General features: G+C 48.2%; 1 long non-coding RNA gene across 1 annotated transcript; it reads right to left on the bottom strand.

The window, feature by feature from the left end:
- Positions 1-4530: 4530 nt before the first annotated feature.
- LOC119174606 (uncharacterized) lies at positions 4531-12833 on the bottom strand. The gene is made up of 6 exons (XR_012894251.1): positions 11417-12833; positions 10745-11356; positions 10277-10464; positions 9997-10199; positions 9734-9919; positions 4531-6998 (listed from the first exon to the last, which is right to left on the bottom strand). It is a non-coding gene; the product is annotated as an uncharacterized LOC119174606 (long non-coding RNA).
- Positions 12834-13722: the final 889 nt, after the last annotated feature.

Below are 13722 nucleotides of genomic sequence, written 5' to 3'. Positions count from 1 at the left end.
GAAAAACGGCACTATAGGAACGAAGACGAGACAATGGCAGGATTGATTGATATGGGGTTTAACGTCCCTAAACCACCATATGTTTATGAGAGACGCCGTAGTGGAGGGCTCCGGAAATTTTGACCACCTGGGGTTTTTTTAACGTGAACCCAAATCTGAGTGCACAGGCCTACAACAATGCAGCCGCCACAGCCGGGATTTGATCCCGTGACCTGCGGATCAGCAGCCGAGTACCTTAGCCACTAGTCGAGTACATGTGTAATGTTTATAAAACTGTGAGCATCACTGCGCTTTTCCTCGCGTGATGCCAGTTTTGCCCTTCCTTTCTTGACTCATGCCCCCGACCCCTTTTTTTTTTTACCTCGTTTTTTTTTTTTCTCTATCCTCGCATGTCTTTTTTTACCTTAATTTTTCTTCCTCACTCTCACTTTCCCTTCAGTCCCCGTTCCTTCGCGAGTGTATCGGTTGACGTTTCCTCACAGGAGAGATAGTTATTGTGCACTCTACACCCCCTTTTCTTACCTTTGCGGCTGTTCCTTAAAAATGACCCACCCCCATTCGATTTTTATTGTTGCAAAAGCAATTATATGGACACTCTCGGCTGGATTTTGCCACCGGCGTCGGCGTCGACATCACTCACCATATATATATATATATATATATATATATATATATATATATATATATATATATATATATATATATATATATATATATATATATATATATATATATATTGTAAAGAAGAGATATGCTTGTGTTACCTCGATGATATCGTGGTCTTCGCCCCTAACTTTGACACACACTTACGTCGCCTTCAGCACGTCCTTACTTGCTTAACTAACGCCGGTTTGCAATTAAACCTCAAAAAATGTCGATTTGCCATGCGTCAATTGAACATTTTGGGCCACGTTGTTTCCAAGGAAGGCATCCTCCCGGATCCCGAGAAATTGCGAGCTGTTACGGCGTTTCCTAAACCTGCCACCATCAAAGAACTTCGAAGTTTCATCGGCTTGTGTTCGTATTTCCGGCGATTCGTCCGAAACTTCGCGTCTATCATATCACCTCTCACGCAACTTCTCAGCAGCTGTAAAGACCTCTTATCGTGGTCCCCTGCCTGCGACGAGGCTTTCACCACCCTGCGACGGCTTCTTACGACGCCACCCATTCTACGCCATTTCGATCCTGAAGCTCCAACTGAAATCCACACCGACGCCAGTGGTGTAGGCCTGGGTGCTGTGCTCGCACAGCGTAAACCGGAACATCGGAAATACGTCGTGGCATACGCTAGTCGCACACTTACCAAGGCTGAGAGCAACTCCAGCGTCACAGAAAAGGGAGTGCTTGGCCATTGTGTGGGCCCTTGGAAAGTTTCGCCCATATCTACATGGTCGTTCTTTTGTAGTCGTGACCGACCACCACGCGCTGTGCTGGCTTTCGACGTTAAAAGACCCATCTGGCCGCCTCGCTCGTTGGGCGTTGAAAATCCAAGATTACGACATACGCGTGGTTTATCGGTCAGGACGGAAGCATGCTGACGCCGACGCCCTTTCCCGTTCCCCCCTGCCCCAGAATGCCACAGCTGACTCCGCTTGCGATTCCACATTGTCATCACTTGACTTTGACACCATTGCTATCGAACAACGCAATGACCCGTGGACTGCGTCTCTCCTCAATCATCTCTCCGACACTTCTGAACTCCCAAAGACGCGAACGCTTCGGCGCCAAGTTCCACACTTCTCGATACGTGACACGCTTCTCTATCGACGCAACTACGCACCAGGGGGACGAAAGTGGCTGCTCGTCGTTCCACGAACCCTGAGGTCGCAGATTTGTTCCTCTTTTCACGCTGACCCACAATGTGGCCACGCAGGAGTCTTCAAGACCTACGAAAGGCTTCGACATCGCTACTACTGGCGTGGCATGTATACCTTCGTTCGCAACTTCGTCCGCTCTTGTGCCGAATGTCAGCGCCGAAAATCTCCACCACACGCCTCCGCCGGGGAACTGCAGCCTTTACCATGCCCTTCCCGACCCTTCAAACGGGTTGGAATAGATATTTATGGGCCACTTCCATTGACTCCGACTGGCAACAGGTGGATAATAGTTGCTATCGACCACCTAACGCGCTATGCTGAGACCGCTGCTCTTAAAACGGCTACAGCACAGGAGGTTGCCACTTTCCTACTGCGTCATTTTGTGTTGCGTCATGGAGGCCCTCAAGAACTCCTCAGTGACCGCGGCCGCGCCTTCTTGTCCGAGGTCATTGAAAAATTGCTCGCTGAGTGTGCTATTGTACATCGCACATGTACCGCTTACCACCCACAAACCAATGGGGCTACCGAGCGCTTTAATCGTACTCTCGGTAACATGCTATCTATGTATGTGACGCCTGACCACTCTAACTGGGACTTAGTTCTCCCATTCATTACATACGCCTATAATACGGCAACGCAAGCGACAACAGGCTTCTCCCCTTTTTACCTCCTCTACGGCCGTCACCCCTCCCACACCATTGACACCATTTTGCCCTATCGACCAGACGCGTCCGAGTGCCTACCGATCTTGGACGCCGCCAGACACGCAGAAGAATGCCGCCAGTTAGCTCGTCGCTTTACCTGCGATGACCAAAACAGGCAAAAAGCAATTCATGATGCCCAGACCTCAACTCCCGTTTTTCTTCCGGGGTTCACTTGTATGGCTGTCAGTGCCGCATCGCACACCAGGGCTCTCTTCCAAACTTCTGCCAAAGTACGATGGGCCATATCGTATTGTCGAACAAACTTCGCCAGTAAATTACCTCATTGAGCCTCTTACGCCACCATCAGACTTGCGACGTCGAGACCGCGAGGTTGTACACGTCCAGAGGCTCAAGCAATACCACGGTTCAACGCCGCCTGCCCAGGACTAAGTCGCCAGGATGGCTCCTTTTTTTTTCTCCGTGGGGCCATTGTAAAGAAGAGGAAGTATTTCGGCGCAGAGGCAGCAGATCGAGTGTGCAGCAGCGGCTCGAGCTCGGAAATTGCGGCTGGTGCATTGCCTTCCAAGCCTTCCAAGCACCAACCTTTCTGCTTAATAAATCTTTTTATAATATATATATATATATATATATATATATATATATATATATATATATATATATGTGTGTGTGTGTGTGTGTGTGTGTGTGTGTGTGTGTGTGTGTGTGTGTGTGTGAAAAATCTAAGAAAGAAAAAGAAACCGGAAAAAGGCTCCAGTCTGTGGAATTGAACTTGGATCCTGTTATTCGTGAGTGCAAGGCGTTAACCACTGCGCCACCGAAGAGCACGTCCTTCAACGTTCAAACGGTACGCTAATTATATCTACCACTTACCGCTGCTGACGGCCATCTCGGAGGGAATTTCGTTTCCAGCACTGCCAGCCAGATGGTGCAATAAGCGCGCGTCGCCACATCGCGCGGCGGCACGTACTCTGATCTCCCACGCGTACTTTACCCCGCTTAGAGAAGGGGAGTGACGCTCCCTCGCGCGCCCTTATCTAGCTGTGGGGAGGATCGTACGTCTTGGCTGGCCTCCGTCTTTACCTGGAATGATTCGGTTGTAGTTAACTGGTGCACAAATGTCAGTGCAATCATTGCAATCTCCGTTATCGAAAAGCTTTTCAGACACAGTGAAGTATAACGACTGAGTATGTTCCGTGCATCATTTCTGCTCAAAAAAACGCGGGGCTCGTCTTGATCTGCTTTTAATTTTGCACGTGACCTTCCAATTTGTTGCTATTAGGTTCATTGCTTCGCCTTTGCGGCAAAGCTGCGACTTTTTTCTTCATCACCGCACTTCCACACACAAAAAATTACAAGCACCTAATAACTAGTCTGTAAAAACAACAGACTGTCTGCGACTGGTTTTATTTTAAAATCTTTTATCGTAGCCACCGCGATTAATGACAGTCGTTCTACTCAGAGTCGTTCGACTATTATACACTATATACCTATGTTATGCAACTACTTATAGTAACGCGAAAATTGCGCGGTAATATAGCTTTCATGGGCTAACGAGACCTATGTGTGAAGAAAAGGAAAGAAGCGTTCTTCACACGTTAACAACACGCCTCGAATATTTAAACCCGTCACGGGACCTATGGTGGAAATCCCGGTTATTTCCCAGGCAACTTACGTTGCATACAATGCCTGCAGCAAAAAGCATTTGAACGACACGGCTCGGGTTTTACTATCGAGAGGATAGCTTTATTTATTAAGCAGGTCAATATGAGAATTTAATCTAGGTTCGTGTTTTTCTTTATTTGTACGTTAAATGTCTTTCAATACACATCTCCATCCAAATAGTGACCATTGACACTTAGAGGTGACCCTATCAGAATTTCCGGCCTGTGAACTAAGAAAAATTGGTTAAGTACAGCCCCTGTTGTTCTAAAAATGAAAGAACAACAAACAATACGTACGATCGTACTTGTGGTTTGGTTGAAACAGTAGTCAAACTGTAGGAAAATTGATGTGCGCAGAAAAGTGGTGACCATGGGAATTTACCTAGGTCCGGATCTGAAGATTTTTATTGGCTTTCCAAGCAACGTGCAAACGTTTATTCAAGCATTACGGTCATGAAAACAATACCGTTTTCTGCAGTCAATGCAATTATTGTACATACTTTTAAGTCAAGTTATTGAATGGAGCAGTGGCTTCTTGCAGCAATGAACGCAATGGACAGCACAAAAAGCAACAGAAACAGTACAAACAGCCAACGACAATTTCACTAGACAGAGGTTCACGCTACCCCTTTTAGCTTGACAAAACATGCAGATTGGTGCCAAACGCGCCGTATATAGCGTCTATCATGACAAACGGTGCTTCATAACGGGTGATTATGCACATACATTGAATTGGAATGGTTCAGGTACAATGAATGAATCCCGATCGTTCTGGCTTACACAATAAGGCTGCTTCATGGTGCATGTCATAAAAAGATGTCTTTGCTGTGGCCAGAGTTTTCCTTGGTGAGGGTAAACGCCCAGCCCTTTCCCATTTATTCACATTATAGGGGTGATGAGCTTCGAAACTGACGATGAGTGACGCGGAAGAAAAACGAGACCATTCGTGTGTGAAAACTTTGAGCCCGTCCAGAGGAAGTTGATATGGATAAGACATGCTTGATATTGACCCCTTGGAAACACATAACGAGTACTTAAGTTGATCACATACGAGGATTTTTATAGAAAATATCGTTCAATATGGGTCGAGCATTTACTCTGAGATAAACCCACAGACAAATAAATAAGCGCAGTAACCGATTCCAATGCGAATGTCATTTAAAACTATTGATCACTCTGGGTGCCGTACTGAAATGACGTAACGATAAACTACTTGCCGCTTAAATGTCAACGAGTTTGCGGCCACAATCCTAAAATGTGTGAGAACATAGAAAATATATGAAACTATTGTTTTTAGCAAGAAAACGTTTTGGAGCAATCTCTTTGAATGAATGAAACAACCGCACTGCAATCAACTCTCTAGCGAGCGCCATATAGGTGCTTCTAACGCTTCCGCACATTGAGATACTCCAAGAAATCTGTTCATTGCTTGAAAGAACATCGAGACAAACCATTCAGACTTTTAACCTCGTATGAAACAATGCGACACGATGAATTACGCGCCAATAATTTCAACGAACGACAGGTCCGATTTCAAACCTCGGGACAAAGCCAAACGTGCTTCTACCGATTCAAAATGATGAAAGCTTCAGAAACAAGTGCGATAAATGAAAGGCCCTGATTTTATCTCGGTACAAAGCCGAATGGATTTCTACCAATTCGACATGAGTTCCATTTGATTAAGTAAATGAAAAATCAGAGTTCTAACCTCGGGACAAACTCAAACGGGCTTCTACTGATTCGACTCGATGAGTCTTGCGTAAATAGGTGCGATGAAATGAAAGGCCCTTGTTTAAAACTCTGTACAATGCCGAATGGGCTTCTATACTGATGCGGCATGACGAATATTGGGAATAAGTTGAACAAATGAAAGACCAAAGCTCCAACCCTGAGACGAAGCCAAACAGCCTGCTACTGATGAGACACGACGAATTCTCTGCAAATTAGTTCAAGGATTGGAGTTTCCCAAATTCGTATTTCTAGAAAAGGCCAGACGGGCATCCACTGATAACGAAACTTTTAACAAATCAGTTCCTTGAATGAAAACACTCCAAGATAAACCTTGGGCTAAAGACAAATAAGTTTTCCAACGACTTTCGAGGAGTATGTCAGTGGACAAGAAAGAAGAGTCATTTAAGCTTCCTACGTCAATCAGTATGACCGACATAAAAAAATTCAATAGCTCTGAAAGATGCTCCACAATACATATCATTGGTCCATCAACAAGTTATGGTCGTTGCTGGCACTCTCCGTAAGAAAACGACATCGTGGAACAAGCTGTAGTAAAAAGTGAATACGACCCATTCAGAACGCAACAAGACCAGAAATAACCTGCCGACTGGAACGTTAATTGTGAGCAAACGAAAGTGTGTGCGAACATGCGTGCACGTAATCCCACCTCCTAACTCTACGAAAGCACAGAATGTAAATAGATATGCTTATCCCCATCATAAAACGTTTACAAATGACGCGACATTTTTTTTTTCATTTTTACTCTTGGGCTCCCTTGAAACGGCTAGATGTACCATCCTTTGGCTGCGATAATATAGGGAAACTTGCGTCTTTAGATTATTTACATCATTTCCTACTCATGTTACAAAATATACCGCACTAGATTCAGTAGAGCCTTTAGTGAAGGCGACTGCAGTCTTTCCGGAGAACACCCACACGCTGCGAAGACAGTGCAGGAACCTCCAACAAAGGCTTGGAAGCGTACGAAGAATTGAACGGCCGGGAGTTTCCGGTAGAACGAGCAGTCGTCGATTTTGGGGTGATGTCATGGACGTTACCGATGTCAAGAGTGGGCTGGAGCAATCTTCTGCGGCGCCTCAAAAGCGAGAACACAGGTGGAGATCCTGAAACGACACGTGAGACGAGAGTTAGTATATTTCAAGTTATTTGAAAGCAGTTGATCTTTACAATTTCTGCGTTTGATGCGAAAAAAAAAGCGAGAAAGAAGTGCCCCTGCAGCCTGTGTTTCTGCAAGCGGACTTGTCTTTTGTCAGGGAATACACACACAAAAAAAGTCGACTGCATGAAACGTTCCCAAAAGGGATGCTAATATCTGGTGTGATGAGTGAAGAAAACGACAACGACGGAAGTGCGGGGCAAGGCGCGTGTAATGTGCGCGTGAGTGTCAGCGAATCAGCTGATGACCTGTGGTGGCCCATAGAGGTGGCGTGCCACGATTGGGCCACGGGCGACCATCACGTGGCAGTGGGCTTTGTGGCTGGGGACGAGCCGAAGCAGCGGCAGACGGGAGACAGCGGGCCGAGGCGTCGGACGCAGGCGATCCAGGTTCCGGCCAGGGAACGCGGCTGTCCACGCTACTGTCGTCCAACTACCAGCTGGGGCGGCATTGCCGGCACGAGTACTGCATCTCGGGGCGCGGCCTGGCCTGCTGTTCTCTTCCTTGCCGAGGGCATCGCGGATCTCGGCGAGGCGTCTCCACGGTCAGCCGTTCGACACAGCGATGAACGTGGCCTGGCTAATGGTCACGGTTGCGTCGGGCATCGCGTCTCGGCGCACGCTCTTCGCTGGACGGGCTGGCCATTCCCCGCATGGAGCATCGCGTCTCCGATGCCGGTTGACTGCTCAGTAGTCGCACCCATGCCATCAAGCGCCGGTGTCACCAGAGTGTCGCACATCGGCAAGGGACGAGCGAGACGTTCTGCCGGGCGAGACGCGGGCGTGTGCACGGAGGACCACGGAGCCGGGCGAGGTCCAGGGTGGCCGAGGATTGAGGGGCCAGGGGAGTTGCTGGCTGAATCGAGGATCGCCAGCGGTGCCGAGCAGTACCGAGAAACGTGCGGAAAAGAGCTCGAGGGTGGAGGCCAGGAAGGCAGAGGAAGCAGTGCGCCGCTCGAGAGGACGAGTTCCTGGGAGCGTTCTTGAGCCGGACGTAAGACCCGTACGTGTCGGCCAGGTCGAGCTCCGGCGTGTTTGTTCGGGGTCGAGTCCGCCGGCCTGTACAAGGTGCAAGGACGGGGCCTGCTGAACGGCTCCTGCCTGGGTGCAGTGGCCGGAAGCAGGTTCGTGGGCGAGGCCTACTGGGCGTGGTCCTCGTGAGCCGGGGCCTGACCCTGAACCTCAGGAGTTGCGACCCTGACTGCTGGCCGCGACGTCTGACTAAACGGCGCTGCACACGGTAGCGCATCCGTGTGCCGTCAGCCGTTCCAGCCGCTCCAGCCGTGCCATCTTTGCCCTCGCGCACGTCGATGATCGCATCATGTCGGGACGACGGGGACCCAAACTGTGAGACAGCGTTTTCCTCTTGCGAACTGAGAACTCTACGCGCTGGACTCGGATAAGCGTAGCCGCGAGCTCTCCGCATAATAGAGGTCTGACTCTCGTACATGTTGCGTGACGCTTGGCGTGTAGGGTTGGACATATAGTTTTATTTTCACCTGCCACTTAGTTCTCTAGTGTACAATATAACGCTTCTTTTGTTCGCATCCATTGTTGATGTTAATCCTTTTTCGTCCGCTATCAACAAACATAGTGACGAACGTCCTTAACCATCACATCTGGTTAACACATCAGTCTTCCTGTTCTTTCCCCCTTCACCGACATACAGTTGCCAGTAGCCGTCATATTAAGTACATTTAGGCTTCTTTCTTCTCTCTCGTAGTTTGTAGAATTTTAGTTGCTTGACACGCCTTTTCAAGCTAGTTCACATTTTCCCTGCGAATAGTTATATATCTGTCAAATTCACTTATAGCAAGCTTGTAGTTCACTGATGGTGATCTCGTAGATTACTGTCGAGTTGTGCGCTGAGACTGGCATACGTTGGAAGCCCTCGCGTAGCTGGGGAAAATGCTTACAATAGTTCTCTTGCGATCTGATCGCTATGTTTGAAGAGCACTGTCGTTTCATTGAACAAGGTCTTGCACCTACACGTGTGGCAGTGCGAAGGCAAATTCATAGATACTTTGGCCGTAGTTAGCTCTTGAAAACATGGCTGCCTCGTTTACACACGTACCCGATGACGCCGTGAAACTATATAGCCGAAAACAAGCTGCAAACAGCCCGTGAGTTTTGCGTGGCAAAGTTGATAATCACAAACACGAGAACAGAGCATAAGATGGCTTTCTTGTTGCCCTGTCCACGCTGTTCCTTTGATTGCATGTCTTCTGCTATTACGTTATCTAGTCAATAGATAAGCATCAATATTTAAGAGCTTGGAATAATAGGTATAAGGAAGCAAGCAACAATAATAAGCAATGTTGACGTGTATGTTTAATATAAACCTTCGTCAATAAGAAACTGCTGAATGAATGAGGCAAAGTGACTAAATTTGTTTTTGTTCAATAAACTCAAGTCTTAATTCAAAATGATATCTGTAAGGCACCGTTGGAGGGTCGCAAGTGCAGTTGCGACTACCCAACAAACGCTGGAAATTTTCCAATGACCCTGTAAGCATATGAGCTTGTAATTGTTTTCAATAAACATTTATAAAAGCAGATAATCTGTGAAATCGAACTCTATCAACCTCAGGTAATGCATGTGGATTTCAAGGCAAAGCCGAGGGTAACATCACGCACCGCAATAGTCAAAAATAGAGGTACCATAAAAAATTGAGACTAATTACCTTTCGCAAAGGTAGCTGAAGTGTGGATGACGTCATCAGCGAAGGAGGGCGAAGGTGCCAAAAGGTTCAGCCATACGACGACTGATGTGACAGGTGATCTCAGGAACGGAGAGCCTTGGAGGCACCCTGCAGGAGTCATCTCCATGTACTTGTCAGGTGTAGCAATGAAGTACCACCACGAGGAAGCTGCAAGAAGACGCAGCAGCAATGTTAAGTACATGTAAACAGAGTCGTAGTCAGAGTCATATGAATGAGGCACTTACCAAAACAATTTCAAGGGTAGCTGCGATGTGTCGGTTGCCAGGATCACGCCATCAGCGAATCAGTGGGAAGGTGCCAAAATGTCTGGCCATACGTCGAGTGGCGTCGCAGGCACTCTCGGAAATGGATAAGCCTTGGAAACAGCCAGCAGAAGTCATCTCCGTGTGCTTGTCAAGGGTAGCAATGAAAGGCCTACACGATGAACCTGTGAGAACACGTGGCAGAACTGTTAAGCACGAGCAAGTACACCCGCAGTAAGAGTCTTACGAGTGTGGCCCTCACCAACATAATTCCAAGGGTAGCAGCAACGTGCCGTCTGCCAGGATCACGCTATAAGCGACGCAGTGCAAAGGTGTCAAAAGGTTCGGCCATACGACGACTGATGTCCCAGGGGATCGCCTTGGAAGCAGTCTGCAGGAATCAGCTCCATGTCCGTGTCACGGGTAGCAATGGAAGAAGGTACAGTAAAGCTGCATCGAAAAATGGCGGAATTTTTAAGCACATGTAAGCACAAGCGCGGCGAGAGTTGTCAGTACGTAAAGATAAAGGCATGACGCTTATTGATCTCTCCTGCCGACAGATGTAACAGCAATTGAATACGGAGTAGTGTTTAGCGCAACTTTCTCGTGGTCTGGGGCTGGTCTTCGATGCTCAGCCCGCTCGGAAACAAGACATCTGCAGGCCGGGGTGTGTCAGTATACAAAAGCCACTTGTTGACCAACAGAAATGGAAAGAAGTTTAGGAACTCACCATATTCCATAGTAGTGTGCTGCGATGTCCATGGACCTGTGCACAATCAGCGGGACTCGAACAAACCCTGGAAATAATCCTCAAAAGTGCACAGTAAGCACAGCACCGTGAATAAACGTATCATAAGAAACAGAGCTACCAGGTAAAACAACAGTGACAGTGATGACATCGCGCTGAAGGAATCAGTTTTCCTGTGCGGTTACATAACACGCTGACGAGGGAATTCCGGATGCAGTTGGCTTCCGCGAAACCACATTTCGCTCGAGCGCAATTTCGCGCGCGGGCTACACGACGCGAAAAAGTGGTCGCTTCCCAAAGCCATTCGGAACGGGTTCAATGTCCATGACTAGGTCGTTGGAGGACATGCGCGGTGCGACGTCCAACCCGTACCCCGTCCTCTGCGATTCTCTCACAGATAAGACCCGGGGTGACTTCGACAGTCGGCCGCCAATAGTGAGGGCAATGGTTAGACACCAAAACTGCAATCTCGTTGGCCCGGAACCGCTCTGTCATCCCACTTGCAGTGTCGCAACGATGGATTCACGTGATGGTGTTCGCATATCATTGCCGTAGTCCAACGTCGATGTATAGCAGCCCGCAGCGGCCAGTCATCTGAAACGTTCAAGATGTACTGTTTAAAAACACGAATGTAGGAACAGCTGGTGCACTCACCGTGCATGATATGAGGTTCGCAAGCGTACGCGGACCGTCTTCAGGCAAGTCGACCAAAGCCGTCGCCGCGTCCGACGAGGTGAGCGAAGTGCGTATCACAGCAATGGAAAACAGACTGTCCACACACGCTCATAAAGATAAATAGTTGACCACCACTCATATTGGTTGCAGACGGAAGCGCTGATATGCAACCTGAAGAAGTTCCGCAGCATTAAAGCTATCGAGCTAACGAGGCTATTCCGTATGCCGTTTGCTTCCTCAGAACCACATTCCATATAAAACCACACGTCACAATATCTTGTACCGCACGCGCACAACGTAATTATGAAATAGTGGTTGAGGGTGCAACGTCATTCGGAACGGGCAAATGGCCCCGGCGAAATAGAAAGAGGACGGCTATATCAAGCTACCCTTCCACGTGTTAGCTAACGGCGGGCTGAACCTGAAGCTCTATTCGTCGCCACACCAGTGAGCCGGCCCGTCCTCTCGTATTCCGTCACGGCGAACACCCGACTCGTGGCCGCAGCCCGCCCAGAAATGGTTCGGGCTTGATTTTACGATGCAGCTAACCTCCTTAACTTTTTGCGTGCGTAACCAAGACGCCTGGCGCGTACCAATTCGATATACTAATCAACTGACAGGCTTTTAAAGCTGCGTACCACCCTCGCGAGCTCGGAGACTCCCTAGCTTACTTGTTGACCGATGACCAAGCACTCCTTGTAGGAGGGCGACCCCACTGGTCTTTGGAAAGATGTCCACCATGAATCCAAGTTACTTGTCCAGTCGACGCCGATGGTTGGTAAACACGCACAACGAAAAATGTGCCTGCGGCAGGCATGACTTGCGTTCTGTAAGTTCACTTCACCGGCTTCAGTGGAGCACCCTTAGCGTTAGCTGTACGAGAACTTCGTCAACGAGCCCAGGTTCGGCGCATTCACAAAGCGTCGCACGTATTTCAGAAGCTTGCGTGGCTGGCGACAGTTGTGTAGGAACACCTCGAGGGTCGAAATAAATGCCTGAGGCCATTTCATATCCACTCTTGCACATGACGAGCAACAAACAGTCCTGCTAGTAAGCGAAACACATTGTATGCGGCATTGTCCGAAGGCTTGCCAGGCACGAAGTTTTTCGAACCGTTCCTCACATTTTCTATGTCTAGAAGCTGAAGCCAGTTCTTCTCGAGTCCGTACACGATACGTAGGATAAGACGGGCACTTCGTAGTCAAGTACAGCCACTGTCAGTGCGTGAATACAGCATCAAAATGGCAGCGAATCGACGCAGAGCTGAGCAGTAATAAGACACAGCAACTGTCAAAGTCGAGAGAATAAAGCAAAATGGCGGTTCTAGACAGCGGAAAGACGCTCTCTGACCGTGAACATTATAATTCCATGATGTGTCGTGCATGCGTCGATATGCGTGGAAAAGTTTCTTTATTCGCGCATTGGTCGATCTTGTCATTACGTCACTGTCGCTGTGCGCCAAGACGCCGTTGTTATCACAGCGATCAGAGCGACTGACGATGTTGAAAAGAAAATCTCAAGAAAAAAAAAAAAAGACCCGTCAGCATGCTGCGCCCGAGCATGGAATGTTCGTGAAGCTTTCCTCGTGTTCTTCGACAGCAACTGCGTATAGTTGGCGGTGTCGCCTTGGTTTTACCAACGTGTAATAGAAAAATCCACGAAAGCGTTACATTTACGCGGGATTTTAAAGATGCGCTCTGGGTGTAGCATTATATTTTCTGCACATGCGCACAGAAAGCCTACTTTCGGCTTTCGAGAAAAGGAATAGATTGTTGAATGTATCGCTGCAAGACCACCGTCAGAAATGCAATGAGCACTGATCAAGAGTGATGAGTACTGATTACGAGTTAATTAAATTATGGGCTCTTTTACGTGCCCCACTTAATCCACTTACGATGGTGTCCGTCTCGGTGGTACAGTGGCTATATATGGGTGTGCAGCTGCTGACCGGACTGCCATGGATTAAATCCCGGCAGTGACCGGGGCATTTTGACGGAGGCGATATTTTAGAGGACCATGTACTGTACTGCGACGGTGCACGTTAAAGAACGCCAGGCGGTCGATATTTCCGAAGTCCTCCACTACGGCGTCCATCATAGTCATATTGTGGTTCCGGGACGCAAAAATCCAGATATTTTAATGACTTATGAGGCCCGCTGAAAGTGGCTGTGCCAGGATCAATTTCGTGGACGTAAATCGAAGCGCTGCCGTGCAAATTTTTAACTATAGCGTGCGTGAGTGGCAGTTTCTCGTGTGTATGCACCTTGACAATATGGCAAGATTAG

This window comes from Rhipicephalus microplus, chromosome 3 (genome assembly GCF_043290135.1).
Source record: "Rhipicephalus microplus isolate Deutch F79 chromosome 3, USDA_Rmic, whole genome shotgun sequence".
NCBI classification, from domain to species: Eukaryota; Metazoa; Arthropoda; class Arachnida; order Ixodida; family Ixodidae; genus Rhipicephalus; species Rhipicephalus microplus.
Note: the sequence above shows the minus strand (reverse complement) of the source record. Positions and strands in the feature narration are given on the sequence as shown.